Source organism: Schistocerca americana, chromosome X, assembly GCF_021461395.2.
Source record: "Schistocerca americana isolate TAMUIC-IGC-003095 chromosome X, iqSchAmer2.1, whole genome shotgun sequence".
Taxonomy (NCBI): Eukaryota; Metazoa; Arthropoda; class Insecta; order Orthoptera; family Acrididae; genus Schistocerca; species Schistocerca americana.
The window spans coordinates 295,248,306-295,266,263 of record NC_060130.1 but is presented as its reverse complement, the minus strand read 5'-3'; the positions used below and the strand labels follow the sequence as shown (position 1 = coordinate 295,266,263).

Sequence of the window (17,958 nt, the reverse complement as noted above, 5' to 3'; positions counted from 1 at the left end):
TTCAGAGATTTTCACAGGGAGACAGCAAACGCCAAACGCCAATGCTACAGGTTTCCGGATTGGTCACCTTAAACAAAACGTCGTTCTCCCGTTTTAGAAGAAAATGGTTCAAATGGCTCTGAGCACTATGGGACTCAACTGCTGAGGTCATTAGTCCCGTAGAACTTAGAACTAGTTAAACCTAACTAACCTAAGGACATCACAAACATCCATGCCCGAGGCAGGATTCGAACCTGCGACCGTAGCGGTCTTGCGGTTCCAGACTGCAGCGCCTTTAACCGCACGGCCAATTTGGGCGGGCCCGTTTTAGAAGAGCAATGCTGATTGGCAGACGATATTTCTGACGCCCTGAGCTGAAGGAATAATGGAAGAGATCGAAAGATATACCCCTTCACGTCTGGTGTGGAGAGGCGCCGTTCCGTTGTCGCTCTTGGAATGAGGAACAAGTCTCTCCTCAGCACTTCACTGGGAGAGCACCTCTGTCGAGAGCGAATCGAAGTGCTACTCTATATTGAGTCCTTGCAGTTAAGCGTTGTTCACTGTGTTGGCCGACACACTTATTGTGCGGTGTGAACGCACAGAGTTATAGTTAAACGCCTGCGAGCGAATTTTGAGTGGCATCGCGGTGGACTGGTTATCTGACCGGTGTGCCACGCCAATATTTAGACTAGGGCGAATAGGAATCCTTGACTTCATCAAGACATAGGGAGAGTTTGATTGGCGAAGGTCAATCCAGATAGAACGAGAGTCATTTTATTTGTCAGCAGCGAGCGGCGCAAACAGCAGTCATCGCAGCTTACGGTATTGTGCGCTACAGCTATTGCGAGCCCCATATTTCCTCCACAACAGTACACTTCACTGCATTTCACACGCGACAGCCTCGACCGTACCTAGCAACATTCTGAAGGATAATTATTCAAGTTGACTAGGCCCGCCTCTCAGCCATTCTGCCAAGTCAACAACCATCTTAAACTTTGTATAGAAATTTCATTAGCGAATACTATCCTTGAGAGGTAACTTCACATTGCGAAAAGAACCAGGATATAACTTGTTCAATTTGTAACTAAAAGTGCCATTGTGATTTCTCAGAATTTTTGCAAAATAAATAATAACTTTCGTTAGTTTCATGTTTCTCTTACACTAACTAGCACTACTCCAGTACCCAAGTATCCCACTAGTTACACTACTCCCGTACCCAAGTTTCAAATGGCTCTGAGCACTATGGGACTTAACAGCTGTGGTCATCAGTCCCCTAGAACTTAGAACTACTTAAACCTAACTAACCTAAGGAGATCACACACATCCATGCCCGAGGCAGGATTCGAACCTGCGACCGTAGCAGTCGCGCGGTTCCGGACTGCGCGCCTAGAACCACGAGACCACCGCGGCCGGCGTACCCAAGTGTCCCACTAGTTACGTAAGAAATTTTGTGAATTTTTGTGTCATTTCCTTACAGCGGACGACTTCAGAAGATATTTATTGCTGAAAGTTTTTCAGGCTTTTCTCTTTAGAACGTTAGGAACTCCTGTCTGACTTCTGTAGTAGTGTGGGGGTGGAAGTTGCATCTTGCAGGAGCCACAGGGTAAAGGGTACATCGCAGGTTAATCCGTTGCGCAGAATAACAGATCAACCCCACACCTCAGATAGGGAATAGAGTTCTTGTTAAAGTCGTTACATATGTATTCTCTTCTCCAGTCACAACAGAGAATTTCTTACTGCTTATCTGGCAGGAGATGAAAATCTGAAGTGTAAACCCGTTGTTGCTTAATAGTGACAAGTTTTCCGGTCCAGATCGTATACCAGTTAGGTTTCTCCCAGAGTATGCTGATGAAATACGTCCATGTTTTATAATCATATACAACCACTTTGCACAGCAGATCTGTACTTAAAAAATGGTTCAAATGGCTCTGAGCACTATGGGACTCAACTGCTGAGGTCATTAGTCCCCTAGAACTTAGAACTAGTTACACCTAACTAACCTAAGGACATCACAAACATCCATGCTCGAGGCAGGATTCGAACCTGCGACCGTAGCGGTCTTGCGGTTCCAGACTGCAGCGCCTTTAACCGCGCGGCCACTTCGGCCGGCATCTGTACTTAAAGACCTGAGAGCTGTCATGTTACACCAGTGCACAAGGAAGGAGATCTACATCACTGTCATCAATGTACAGAAAGGGTTTGGAAGACAGACTGTGTTCGAACATTATGAAATACCTTGAAGAAAACGATAGATAGTCAGAACAGATTAAAAAAATATCGTTCTTATGATCTGTAATTCATACGAAGTAATGAGTGTTATCGATAGGGAATATAGCGGTGCTTCATCTGAATTAAACGTAAGGATATTTCATTGTCTGTTTCTTATAGGATAAGAAAAAAAGAGTTTTTGGGCGTTGCACTAGACTTGATTGTTTTAAAGATAGATTTTGCTGTAGCGACATTGCAAAATGGCTTTATAGTATATCAAAATGAAAGCGATGAATTTTATTTCAGCAACTAAATTTAGTCAGATTAGTAGTCTTTGTGTCACCTTGTGAATTAGCCATGAGCGCAAAATAATCGGCCATTTGCTTAATGTAGGTAATATGAGTTTGCATGATGTGCACGAAGTGCAGTCTCCAGACGGTGTGTCGCACTATTTGCTGGCCCTAGGCTTGAAAAGGACAGCTATCAGCAGGTATCTCGTGTAACATGCAACGGGACCACACACTCAAAGCAGCGAAGTCCCGTAAAACGTACCTCCAATTGTATCTGTTCTGTGAGTAACTTCAGAGTTTTTTCGAGTAAATAAACAATTGTCTGAATATCACCAAAGGCATGTTCGATCGAATAAGAAAATTAGACTCTGCGGAGACAAGAGAGGATCGTTGGCACTGGCTTACTGAGCTGATAGCTTTGAAATGAGAAGTTACGAAACAAACGTGATACTGTTGTAATGTATGTAGATAAATATCAACATCTAACTACTACTCCACTCGATTTTTAAAATTTTTGTGTCTGCACTAATTTCAGTTAACAAAACTTACTCACTGCCGATGGAACGCTGTCAATGGTCTCGACTTGTTAGCGAATTTAGATTTTAAATGACGGGGCAGATACAGATTATCAGCGACATTCCTGTTAGATTGGGCAAAGTAGCACACAGTAGATAATCATATGCAGTCTATGAGTGTCGTGATGAAAGTTATTCGAAGTAGATAGATATTCGTAAGATATTTCTCGATCCATTTGATTAATAGGGAATTTCCCGAAACATCTTCAGATCTGTTAATGTAGATTTATGCTGTAGTTTCGTAAGGCGACATAGGTATGTGAACCGCAGATGTGGTGTTGATCAATAATTAGATCTTTGTGTTACTTATATATGGAAAGTAAGTTTGTTATAATTCGATTTTCATCATTTCTGTTACCAATGTAAAAGTGTTATACAGTACTCAAGTAGCAATCCTAATTCTCTGTTGTCGACAAGTGCAGTACATTAAGTTCACTCGGTAGATGTTCCCAGCAGACACTACTGCGTCTGTATGACTTCGTTACTCCTTCATTTGTGGCTTAGCTTAAAGACTATTTCGTCCATGCGGCAGTTTTACTCGCTATTAATTCAGAATTCCGCAGCAAATTTTCCTCATTAGTACTAAAGAGAGCTACAAATGATGCGAGATGCTACTACCAACCACGAGCAGTTCATACCACGCCGGTAATTTTATAGAAAAGCAGAAAGTAGAAAAAAGCACGAGGTAATACACTACTGGCCATTAAAATTGCTATACCAAGAACAAATGCAGATGATAAACGGGTATTCATTGGAAAAATATATTATACTAGAACTGACATGTGATTACGTTTTCACGCAATTTGGGTGCATAGATTCTGAGAAATCAGTACCCAGAACAACCACCTCTGGCCGTAATAACGGCCTTGATACGCCTGGTCATTGAGTCAAACAGAGCTTGGATGGCGCGTACAGGTACAGCTGTCCATGCAGCTTCAACACGATACCACAGTTCGTCAAGAGTAGTGACTGGCGTATTGTGACGAGCCAGTTGCTCGGCCACCATTGAGAGAGATCTGGAGAATGTGTTGGCCAGGGCAGGAGTCTAACATTTTCTGTATCCAGAAAGGCCCGTACAGGACCTGCAACGTGCGGTCGTGCATTATCCTGCTGAAATGTAGGGTTTCGCAGGGAGCGAATGAAGGGTAGAGCCACGGGTCGTAACACATCTGAAATGTAACGTCCACTGTTCAAAGTGCCGTCAATGCGAACAAGAGGTGACCGAGACGTGTAACCAATGGCACCCCATACCATCACGCCGGGTGATAAGCCAGTATGGCGACGACAATTACACGCTTCCAACGTGCGTTCACCGCGATGTCGCCAAACACGGATGCGACCATCATGATACTGTAAACAGAACCTGGATTCATCCGAAAAAATGACGTTTTGCCATTCGTGCACCCAGGTTCGTCGTTGAGTACACCATCGCAGGCGCTCCTGTCTGTGATGCAGCGTCAAGGGTAACCGCAGCCATGGTCTCCGAGCTGATAGTCCATGCTGCTGCAAACGTCGTCGAGCTGTTCGTGCTGATGGTTATTGTCTTGCAAACGTCCCCATCTGTTGACTCAGGGATCGGGACGTGGCTGCGCGATCCGTTACAGCCATGCAGATAAGATGCCTGTCATCTCGACTGCTAGTGATACGAGGCCGTTGGGATCCAGCACAGCGTTCTGTATTACCCTCCTGAACCCACCGATTCCATGTTCTGCTATCAGTCATTGGATCTCGACTAACGCGAGCAGCAATGTCGCGATACGATAAACCGCAATCGCGATGGGCTACAATCTGACCTTTATCAAAGTCGTAAACGTGATGGTACGCATTTCTCCTCCTTACACGAGGCATCACAACAACGTTTCACCAGGCAACGCCGGTCAACTGCTGTTTGTGTATGAGAAATCGGTTGGAAACTTTCCTCATGTCACCACGTTGTAGGTGTCGCCACCGACGCCAACGTTGTGTGAATGCTTTGAAAAGCTAATCATTTGCATATCACAGCATCTTTTCCCCGTCGGTTAAATTTCGCGTTTGTAGCACGTCATCTTAGTGGTGTAGCAATTTTAATGGCCAGTAGTGTATTAAATGGCAATCGAGTATATATGGCACACCATCGGAGGACAACTCCAGCGTCATGCACAGCCTATATTGACGGATCAAACGCAGCAGACGTGAAACTCAATCCCACAAGCTAACATCCGGCACCTGTACAACACAATGCTCTACGTTGTGGCGGTTACACCGGTTATTAACGTGAGAGCATTTCACATTTGCAATGGCTTACATGAACCTGTCATCTTGTAATGTTAATCATTTAATACACTACTCACTCTGTCGTCAGGCCACGAGTGGCCTACCGAGACCATCCGACCGCCGTGTCATCCTCAGCTGAGGATGTGGATAGGAGGGGCGTGTGATCAGCACACCGCTCTCCCGGTCGTTACGATGGTTTGCTTTGATCGGAGCCGCTACTATTCGGTCGAGTAGCTCCTCAATTGGCATCACGAGGCTGAGTGCACCCAAAAAATGGCAACAGCGCATGGCGGCTCGGATGGTCACCCATCCAAGTGCCGGCCACGCCCGACAGCGCTTAACTTCGGTGATCTGTCGGGAACCGGTGTATCCACTGCGGCAAGGCCGTTGTCTACTAGAAGGAATATTTTGACAAAAAATAATATGGGCATGTATATATACATGGGGAGAGTGTATTCTGTAGGACACAACTAGTGATGATGTAGTGGTGTACACATTACAGTACATGAAATATACGAATGGGAAGGAAAGAGAAAGGGTGTGCGAGAAACTATTGACTTAAAGGCGCACAGAGCATTGTAGAAATGCAATGTGCAAAGTTGAAAAGCTGCGCCGGATTACGATTTGAACCCTGATTTACCGCATCTCATGAACGGTTGCCTTAACAGTTTCGGCCATCCCGAAACGGTCTCTGACCGACCCAAATTTCCGAGTCACCGCACGCTACAATCATCATTCCTTGTTCATTAACTCCATACTCGCAAATTATTGATTCCCGTAGGAGTTCGGGAAGTATTAGTAAAAATGGTTCAAATGGCTCTGAGCACTATGGGACTCAACTTCTGAGGTCACCAGTCCCCTAGAACCTAGAAATAATTAAACCTAACTAACCTAAGGACATCACAAACATCCATGCCTGAGGCAGGATTCGAACCTGCGACCGTAGCGGTCTTGCGGTTCCAGACTGCAGCGCCTTTAACCGCACGGCCACTTCGGCCGGCGAAGTATTAGTATCTCCGCACTGAAGTAAATACATGCTCGACAAAACAGACGCCAATCGTGATAACACGGCTAGTGTAGACATTGTATATGAAACAGAGGAATAGGAATGACAGAGAAATGGTGGGTGGGAATCTACTGACTTCCAACCATATGGACCATTGCGGAGCTGCAGTGGCGGGACTCAAACCCGGATTTATCGCTTCTCGTGAGCGGCCATCAGCACATAGTAACTGACCGACCCAAATTTCCAACTTATCGCACGCTGCAAATGCAGCGTTCCTCGGCCATTAATCCGCTACTCGTAGCATTTAGGACGATATTAGTGCATCCGCACCAAGGAAAATGTCATGGAACCGTTACGCTATCACAGAAATGTATATATACACATATCCAGCAGAGCAGACACCTCTCGCACATAAAAGGGGCTAAAGAAACTATCGAATACTTTGAGAGATGGTAGTACTCATCGAGACAAGAAAAAAAGTCCAATAAACATGGTTCGCAAACGCATACTTTCCGAGATAAACATGCGTTTATAGGAAGGTCTGTGCGACGCTTGGTTGCGGATATTAGCAGAGCCGTTGCATTGGCGCTCTGTTAAATGTGTCGGCAGGGTATTATGATGTCTTAATCACAGTACTCTACCTAACATTAGGTGGTCTGCAGTCCGTTGTGTGGTTCGAGTCGTGTTGTAGGCTACGTTAGCTTTCGTCGTGTTTGTGTGCCTTATTGTATAGTACTGTCAACTCTGGGTACATATCATGGTGTTTTGCCTTCTTTCAAAACCGGATTCACTTATATGTTTACTGTTATTGCCGTGTTTGCACGTACGGATCGTGTAATACGTTTAGATTTTCCCTTTTCCACCACTTGTTAGTAATGGTAGCCTATTATTCGACAAGTGAAATGGCGGATATGGTATTCTGCTACGGTTTAGCAAATGGACGAAGCCTGTGACCCCGTGCCCTTTAGGCTGAAAAATATCCACAGAGAAGAGTGCCCTCTGATAAGCTGTTCGGCAGACTTTCGCAGCGTCTGAAGGTCATAGGTACCTTTGCACCTCGGAAGACTGACAGTGGAAGGTCCCGCACAATCCACAGGCCTGACATGGAGGAGCGTGTGCTACGTTCGGTGGAAGAAACCCTTCAGACCACTGTGTGACGATTAGCAGCAGGAAATGGCGTGACCACTCTATTATTTGGGGGGGGGGGGGGGGGGTACTTCATGAACAATTGCTGTACCCATATCATCTACAGCGCGTTCAGGCCCTAAGGCCACAGGGCCATCATGGCAGATGGCGGTTCTGGCAGTGGCTGTTCCAGAAGTGTGTCGCAGATCCACTGTTCACATCCAAGATTTTGTTTACCGACGAATTAGGGTTCACAAGAGGTGGTGTTGTGAATTTCCATACCCAGCATGTATGGGCAGATGTAAATCCCCAAGCAATTCAGGAAAGCGGGAGTCAACTGCGAGTCTCAGTCAACGTATGGGCAGGCGCACTTGGCTACCACAAAGGTTAATTAGGGCGCATTGTCTGGACTTCCTCATCAGTGTACTGCCCACCTTGCTGGAGGCTGTGGTATTGCCTGCCGCTGTGACCGAGCGCTTCTAGGCGCTTCAGTCCGGAACCGCGCTGCTGCTACGGTCGCAGGTTCGAATCCTGCCTCGGGCATGAATGTGTGTGATGTCCGTAGGTTAATTAGGTTTAAGCAGCTCTAAGTGTAGGGGACTGATGAACTCAGATGTTAAGTCCCATAGTGCTCAGAGCCATTTGAACCATTTTCTTGAGCTGTGGTATTGCAGCAACAAATACACACGTGGTTCATGCATGATGGCGCACCGGCACACTTTCGTCACAATGTGCGCGAACATGTGACGCAGACATTTCAGGACCGCTGGATTGTACGGGAGGCTCCACACCTTGGCCTGTTCGTTCCGCAGACGTCAATCCCCTAGACTTTTGGTTATGGAGACACTAGAAGGAATTGATCTACGCTTCACCAGTCAACGATGTGCGGACACTACAGGGATTTTAGTGCGTGTCAGCAGGTACAACAAACGGGTATACTACAAAGGGGCGTCATTCCTTACCACAGAGGGCAGAGGGGTGCATTGACATGAATGGACGCCACGTTGAACACTACCTGCAATCACGTGTTTATCGCAGGAAGTATGCATTTCCGAACCCATGTTCATTGGACTTATCTTTCTTCTTTCGATGAGTACTATCACCCTTCAAAGTATTCGGCACTTCTTTTTGAAAACGCTGTACATACGTTACTGTGATTCGGCTACATGACGTTCTCTTCAGTGCGGGTGCAGTGGACGAGGGACGCGGCATTGGAGCGTGCGTTAAGTTGGAAATTTGGATTTGTGCGGGGCCGTGTCCGGATGGCCAAATCGGTTAACAAAACCGCTCGTGTGAAGTGGTGAATGAGCGTTCGAGTCCCGGTCCCGCACAGAATTTCAACTTTTGCCATTGACTTTTCTCAATTTGCTTTTGTAAGTCGCTGGTTTCCCATGCACCCTTTCCCTTTCCTTCCCATTCCTGTATTTCATATATAACGTATACACCAGCGCATCATGACGAGTGGTGTCGTTCCGTTGGACATGTCCTAATGGACAGACACTACCCGTATATACAGTGTCAAACACCTAAAAGTTGCACCGCAAATATTGGAGAAATGGAGAGGGCTATTACTTGTGGTTTTCACAGAATGGATTGGTAGTCAGGGGCTCGTATTCTCAGCGAACAAACAGAATATAATAATACTTGGGAACTGTATTTTTTGTGCAAACATACACTTTTTAAATGGAACAATGCCTTTTGACATTAACAAACTAAAAGTAGAGTAAATTAGAATGTCAGTGGCGTTTGTTGCAGGATTGTAGAGCGAATCGTTTACGAGATGTCGTATTTTGAAAAGTTTCCACACCGACATTTGTTTGTGCCATTCAACCTGCCTAATTGCTGGATACGATGTTGTTATGTTTGCTTATGTTGTGCTTATGTTTTCTTGAGTGCATTGTGACTTGTTAGTGAGCTAGTATGTGACAGTTCAATCGGTAGGTCGTGAATGGACGATGGTATTTACCAATGCAAAAAAAAAAAAAAAAATGGTTCGAATGGTACTGAGCACTATGGGACTTAACTTCTGAGGTCATCAGTCCCCTAGAACTTAGAACTGCTTAAACCTACCTAACCTAAGGACATCACACACATCCACGCCCGGGGTAGGATTCGAACCTGCGACCGTAGCGGTCGCGCGGTTCCAGACTGTAGCGCCTAGAACCGCTCGGCCATTCCGGCCGGCTTTACCAATGCAGAAAAAGCCGATATGTTCATGGTGTATGGAGAGTGTAGGAAGAATGCGGTAAGATATCCCAAATGACGTTAACCATCTCAACAGTTATTTATCAGCTTGTTCACCCAGTTCCGTGAAAGTGGTAGTGTAACACCTAAACAACGTAACGGAGGGAATCAAGTGACGACAGAAGTGGGGGAAATCAAAGTTCTTGCTGCTTTTGCAGTTGTTCCGCACATTAGCTCCCGTGTAATCGCACGAGGAAGTGGCATGAATCAGGGAAGTGTCCTACCCTTTCTCCAACGATACAGGTTGCATCCCTATCACCTCTCTTTCCATCTATAGCTGCATGGAAACAATTATGAGACTCGTGTTAACTTCTGTACATGGCCATTAAGGCAGGATACTCCAGGTGCATCATGTATCTCGCTTAGAGATGAAGCCACATTTACCAATCATGGCCAGGTAAACCCCCGAAACATGCGCTATTGGTCTGTTGACAATGCACTTCGTCAGGTGGAACGTCAGCGTCTATGGAGTGTAAACATGTGATGTGGCATAGTAAACCATCAGCTCGTAGGCAAGTTTTTCATAGACGGAACACTGAATGCGCGGAAGTACCGCAGCCTCCCAACAGGCCATCTTCCACGGATGCTAGAAGATGTTCCTCTGCAGACTAGGAGGAAGCTATAGTACCAACACAATAGCTGTCCAACCCATAGTGCACCAAGTACTACAGCATGTATTCACGGATTGTTTCAAAATCTTTGGACTGGATGCATAGGACCTGTACTTTGGCCGGCCCGTTGCTCGGATGTAACGCCTGCAGACTTTTTCCTGTGGGGACAGCTGAAAGACGCTGTCTGCAAGGATATACAAACTACTCCCGATGATATGCAACGACGTATTACTGCAGCCTGCTCGAACATCTTCGCTGAAATGCTAGGATGTATGCAGAAGTTATTTCATACCAGATTGGAAGCGGGTATTACCACTGCATGTGGTCATTTTGAACACAATTTGTGGTGGTCAGCTGTTTCATTACTGCTCAGAATCCACATAACTAGTGTATACAGTTGTGTTCTTTAGTGTGTGCTACCACAGGTATTATACAGGTGTCGGTGTGTGAACTTTTTCAAAATACGGTATCTGGTAAACGACTGGCACTAAAATCCTGCGAAAACTATGCTGAAATCTAATTTACCCTACTTCTAGTTTGTGAATGTCAAAAGGCATTTTACCATTTAAAAAGTGTATGTCTGCACAAAAAATACAAGTTCTAAGTATTATTACAATCTGTTGATTGGCTAACAATACAAGTCCCTGACTACCAATCCATTCCGTGAAAACCGCATATCAATAGCACTTTCCATTTCTGCAATACTTGCGGTGAAAGCTTTAGGTGATTCACCCTGTATATAAATTTCTGTACTAACGTGACCGCTGCATGCCATTTCCTTCAGTACAAATGCACTAAGATCGTCCGAACTACTATAGTGATCAATAATTTGCGAGTAGACGGTTAATGGACGAGAGGCGTTGCATTGCAGCTTCCGGTAAGTTGGAAATTTGGGTCGGTCAGTGATTACGTGCGGGTGGCCGAAGCGATTAGGGCACCGCTCATGAGAGTTGTAAATCAGTGTTCAAGTCTCGGTCCGTCACAGAATTCCAGGTTTAGCTATTGCGCCTCCACAATGCCCTATGCGGCTGGAAGTCTCTAGTTTCCCACCCACCTTCTCTCTTCCCTACCCAGTCCTCTATTTCATATACAAATAATGAGGGCGATCTACACTTGTCTTATCGGCAGAATTATTACAATTTATTGATGTCGTGACGGTTCGAAAACATACACAAATACGAGCCACCTGAATGTTTAATAAATTTAGTAATGCCTATTTAACGACAAATACACAACAAGTCTAGATTTTACCTGCATTATTAGCGTGTGATGCCTCTATAATCACAGTGCTTCTGCTCAACGTATCGCTTTACGCAGTTACGGGACAGCAGCCTTAAAAAAAATTTTATTACACGTGTCTCTAACTATCGAGAATATTTCCAGTAATAAGTCATTACCAAAATCATTAGATCAGAAGTGACCAAGCTTCCAGCTGTGTACATTTCTTTAGTAGCATTCCGCATATAGTGAAGAATCATCCCTCGCTGAATATGAATATGTAAGAAAAGAACGTGTTATTGTCTTGGAGGCTGGAAACGCTTTGACGTACCTTTCTTCCAGAGCAAGTCTGGTATGAAGTTTTCCTCTGAATATCGTTTTTATCGTCTTTTCCTCTTTCATGATGGCTGGCCAGAAAGTTATTGGTAGGATCCCAAAAATGGTTCAAATGGCTCTGAGCACTATGCGACTTAACTTCTGAGGTCACCAGTCGCCTAGAACTTAGAACTAATTAAATTTAACTAACCTAAGGACGTCACACACATCAATGCCCGAGGCAGGATTCGAACCTGCGACCGTAGCGGTCGCTCGGTTCCAGACTGTAGCGCCTAGAACCGCACGGCCACTCTGGCTGGCGGTAGGTTCCCACATGATAGCCAAAACCATAGAGTGTTTCTCAACAGTCTTCAGATCTGTTAATGTAGTTTCATAGCGTAGTTTCGTGAGGTGAATAGCATGCAAATACCACATATAGTGAACATTACAGTGTGCATAAATTAATGACGTCGTACCATATTCTGCAAAATAACGGCAAATATTCAAATATTTTGCTATATTAAAGTGCATATAAATTAATGATATTATGGTGTATTCTGAAAAATGGTGGAAAATTTTGAAATATCTATCCAGTATGGAGAAGGCTCCAAGATATTCACTACAAACCATGACGTTGCTTCTAAATTTGCTTCTTGCGAGTTATCAGATGTTTTCTTTGAATTTTAAATACTAAAAAATGGTACAAATCGGGAGTAAAGGTTGTAGAGTAGATGCATTGGCAGGATAGACCGTAAAAATTGGAAAACTGGCAGGACAGGTTGTAAAATGATCAAACTGGTAGCGTAAGAAAGAAACTGGCAAATTTATACGATATCAAATCTGGAAATTGGCAAATTGGCCATAAAAACTGGCAAATTAGTAGGACAGGTATTCAAACTGGCAAATCGGTAGGATAGACCACAAAAATGACAGAGTGGTAGGTGCCAAGTCTTACCCTTACAGATACGCTAAAACTCTCACATGGAATACTCACTTTAGATATCTGAAGTGACTTTAGATATCTGAAGTCATTCCTACAAAAATATCTTTCCACAATCACCTGACAGCGATGATTTCCATTTCTACTTTCTCGTATGTTAATAACACAGACTACAGTCCACCTACAGCTCGCAAGCTTTGTATATGTAACTTGAACCTGTAAGATTTATGTGAAAGATGGAAACAATAACAATAATGTTCAAGGAACAGACCCATGCGTGCCTCGATGTATACAGATAAATTCCAATTGTGAAATATGTAAACTGATGTACACTCAATATTCGGAAAATGAACTACGTGATCAAAAGTATCCGGACACCTGGCTGAAAATGGCTTATAAGTTCGTAGCACCCCCCATCAGTAATGCTGGAATTCAATATGGTATTGGCCCACCCTTAGCCTTGATGACAGCTGAAACTCTCGCAGGTATACGTTCAATCAGATGCTGCAAGGTTTCTTGGGGAATGGCAGCCCATTCTTCACAGAGTGCTCAACTGAGGAGAGCTATCGATGTCGGTCGGTGAGGCCTGGTACGAAGTCGGCGTTCCAAAACAAATGATTCAAATGGCTCTGAGTACTATGGGACTTAACATCTGACGTCATCAGTCCCGTAGAACTCAGAACTACTTAAACCTAACTAACCCAAGGACAGCACACTCATCCATGCCCAAGGCAGGTTTCGAACATGCGATCGTAGCGGTCGCGCGGTTCCAGACTGAAGCGTCTAGAAGCGCTCGGTCACACTGACTGGCTGTTCCAAAACATCACAATGGTGTTCCGTAGGATTCAGGTCAGGACTCTGTGCACTCCACTCCATTACAGGGATGTTATTGTCGTGTAACCACTCCGCCACAGGCCGTGCATTATGAACAGTTGCTCGATCGTGTTGAACGATGCAATCGCCATCCCCGAATTGGTCTTTAACAGTGGGAAGCAAGAAGGTGCTTAAAACATCAATGTAGGCCTGTGCTGTGATAATGCCGAGCAAAACAACAAGGGGTGAAAGCCCCCTCCATTAAGAACCTGTCCGCAGCTCGTGGTCGTGCGGTAGCGTTCTCGCTTCCCGCGCACGGGTTCCCGGGTTCGATTCCCGGCGGGGCCAGGGATTTTCTCTGCCTCGTGATGACTGGGTGTTGTGTGATGTCTTAGGTTAGTTAGGTTTAAGTAGTTATAAGTTCTAGGGGATTGATGACTTCAGAAGTTAAGTCCCATAGTGCTCAGAGCCATTTGAGCCATTACGACCCTCTTCAACTTTCAGCGGTCTCTGTCAGTCAACTGACGAGGTCAGCCCGTACGCTTTTGTGCTGTACGTGTCCCTTCACGTTTCCACGTCACTATCTCATCGGAAACGGTGGACCTAGGGATGTTTAGGAGTGTGGAAATCTCTCGTATAGACGTATAACACAAGTGACACCCATCACCTGACCAAGTTCGAAGTACCTGAGTTCCGCGGAACGCCCCAATCTGCTCTCTCACGATGTCTAATGACTACTGAGGTCTCTGACATGGAGTACCTGGCAGTAGGTGGCAGCACAATTTACCTAATATGAAAAATGTATGTTTTGGGTGGTGTTCGGATACTTTTGATCACATAGTGAACGTCTCCTTCTACTGCTCTGTGTCCTATTTTATGTTACACACCGAATGCTTCTTTTAACGCTACCGTGTGAGGTGTAGACCACACGCTCCGGTTGATTTCTGATTCCATTGCAGGCAGCTGCTCAGGATTAAAGTATGGACTCGCTGACTAAGCACTTCTGAAAGCTCTAAATTGCAGAGACGGTGAAATACGAAACTGCAGCCTGACAATAATATTAGACCCGTCTACTGGTTTAATTGGATGCCGTTGTAAACTACTAAATGACAAGTAAGTCAATCCCACTAAGCTTCGAGCGTTATGTGAGCACCATCAGAACCCTGATAGTCGCCAATGTGCATGTTATCGGAAGTTTTCGAGACAAAATGTGTGTGAAACCTTATGGGACTTAACTGCTAAGGTTATCAGTCCCTAAGCTTACACACTACTCAACCTAAATTATCCTAAAGACAAACACACACACCCATGCCCGAGGGAGGACTCGAACCTCCACCGGGGCCAGCCACACAGTCCATGACTACAGCGCCTAAGACCGCTCGGCTAATCCCGAGCGGCCTTTTCGAGACACCAATGTTTTATAAGCACGTAATATTTCGTCGACAGATCTCAGACAGTTACAATAATGATGATGCAAATCATGTGAGCTGCTTGGCCGGAAGTCGACGGAACACCATTGTGTCAAATAAGCATATCTAATATTACGCCGACAAATCATGCGGTTTTACATGGGACCAATAATATGCTGATAGAATCTGGCAGGAGGCCACTGACGAGCTACATATACACATGGCGAAGCACTTGTTAACAGATGATAGAAAACTGAATATTTTACCAATAGCGCCTTCTGGATGAAGAACATGACGTCTTTTTAACCCTGCAGAATAACATCCATGTTGACAAAACACTGGTACTGTCTGCCAATTCTACGTTTTACCACTAGAATCATAACTCTAAATCTTTCCAGATATGCCTATTGCTGATGCAATATCATCCACTTGTAGGGGAATACAGCAATTTCGTCTTGACACTATGGCTCTCTAGAATGTACAGTCTTTTAGTTATTAAAACACGCATGTAGTATCATTCTGCCCCTGTATTTCGACACTGCTTCTGTAAAAATACATAATGTTTGCATTTCCATTTCGTATCCATGTTTTTACTTTTTTCATTATTTTCCATATTTTTCCTAATTGTATTCATATTTTCAAAATTTTTTCAATGCCCTACCAGGTTTCTTTAGCATGCTAGCTACCGAAACAAAGCCTTATATGTACACTGAAACATACACCCATGTGGACTGCTGACTTTACATGTCTTAAATAGAGTGTTATGCCTACCGATTCTTACAAAAAAAAATATCACTCCATGACCACCTAACAACTATGACATCCACTTGTCTTTCTCATATGTTAATAACAGAGAATACAGTCCAACTACGGCTGGCAAAGGTTTGCATATCTACTCTAAAGCTACAAGGTTTATGTAACGAATGAAAACTGACTTTATCCTATTGTAAACAAACATCGTTCAACTAGATTATTTTGTGTGATCCCCACGGTCAAGAGTAGGTCACGACAGCGCTAAGGTTCAGAAGTGGATACACCTACATTTTTTTGATCGCCGTTGAAATTACGTATCTTCATTTCATGTGGGTGTGAGGTCTGGCTGAAAATGGGATCACCCAGACATAAGCGTTAGTTTTAAAGGCATAGTGGTAGGAGGAAGAGGGAGAAGTTTTGTCCTTATTGGTCCGGAGAGATAAGGCGAGGAGTGTGAAGTGTTTAGCGCTTACTCTGTTGGCAACGTTTATCCACAAATTCGTCCAATGATTTCCGTTGGTGAACGTGTATTTGTCTACGACTTACTACTGGTTTGCTATGGTGGGATGTCCCTCACTGAATGACTAATTTCGTAGCAGTGCTTTTTCTGCCAGCCACTAGCACGGAGATGATTAGACATATACACAGAGGTAACAAAACTGAGATACCTCTTAATATCGTATCGGACCTTCTATTGGCCGGCGTTCTGCAGGGGATTAAACAATTCATTGAAGTCCCCATCTACAGCCGTCCATAATTGCGAATGTGTTGCCGCTGCAGAATTCTGTGCATGAACTGACCTCTCGGTTATTCCCCATAAATGTTTGATGGGTCTCATGTCGGACGATCTGGGTCATCAGGCAATTCGCTCGAACTGTCCATAACGCTCTACACACTAATCGCGAACAATTTTGGCCTGGTGACATGGCGCATTGTAATCCATAAAAATTCCATCGTTATTTGGGTACATGAAATCCATGAATGGCTGCAGATGATCGCCAAGTAGCCGAACGTAACCATTTCCACTCAATGATCGCTTGAATTGGACCAGAGGATCCAGTCCATTCCATGTAAACACAGCCCACACCATTATGGAACCACCACCAGATTTCACAGTGCCTTGTTCACAACTTGGGGCCATGCCTTCGTGGTGTTTGCACCACACTCGAACCCTACCATCAGCTCTCGTCAACGGAAAGCGAGACCCTCTGACCAGGCCACGGTTTTACAGTCGTCTAGGATCCAACCGATATGGTCACGAGGGCAGAAGAGGCTCTGCAGGCGATGTCGTGCTGTAAGCAAAGGCATTCGTACCGGTCGCCTGCTGCCATAGCCCATTAACGCCAAATTTCGCCGCACTATCGTAACGGATACGTTCTTCGTACGCCCCACATTGATTTCTGTGGTTGTTTCAGGCAGGTTTGCTTGTCTGTTAGGTCTGTGGAGAAAGGTAATGTCTGAAATTTGGTATTCTCGGCACACTCTTGACACTATGGATCGCTGAATATTGAATTCCCTACCGATTTACGAAATGGAATGTCCCACGTTTCTAGATTCAAATACCATTCCGCGCACGCGCCCAGAATCACGTCGGAAACCTTTTCACATGAATCACCTGAGTACAAATGACAGCTCCGTCAATGCACTGTCCTCTACATGATACTACCGCCATCTGTATAGGTGCATGTCGGAATCCCACGACTTTTGTCACCTGAGTGTAATTATACAACTTTCTCGGCCATTGCTGGTTTAGAATAGTGTTCACGGCTATACTCCCCACGTCGGTACTTTAACCTGCTAGCTACTTGGAGGGTTGTCTGAAATACTGCTTACCTGCACTGTCTGTTTCTTATATAACATTATCTTTGGATGAAAGCATCACAATTTTGCTATGACGTCATTATTTCCATCGATATGATAAAGAGGTAGTTTTAGCAAACCTTAGTACTGTAGAGATGAATTTTAAAGAGTTTATATATCGAACCATGTTATATTGCTAGGTATCGCCACCAGGCTAACTTCACCGATCTGATGGACGCACACAATTCACCTAGATGTGTGGGTAGAGTAACATTTTGCAAAACATCTAATAACTAGCCAGAATGAAATTTGGATTAATGTCATGCTCTCCAGATGTGTATTTAATTGTACTGTGCCAATTCATACACACACACACACACACACACACACACACACACACACACATATACATATATATA

The 17,958-nt window shown here is 44.6% G+C and overlaps 1 protein-coding gene and 1 pseudogene across 2 annotated transcripts in view; both read right to left on the bottom strand.

Moving 5' to 3' along the window:
- The window catches only part of LOC124555291 (organic cation transporter protein), a 656,605-nt gene that overhangs the window by 148,476 nt on the left and 490,171 nt on the right, over positions 1–17,958 (bottom strand). The gene's annotated exons all lie outside the window — the stretch shown is intronic.
- Positions 5,580–5,697, bottom strand: LOC124557223 (annotated as a pseudogene).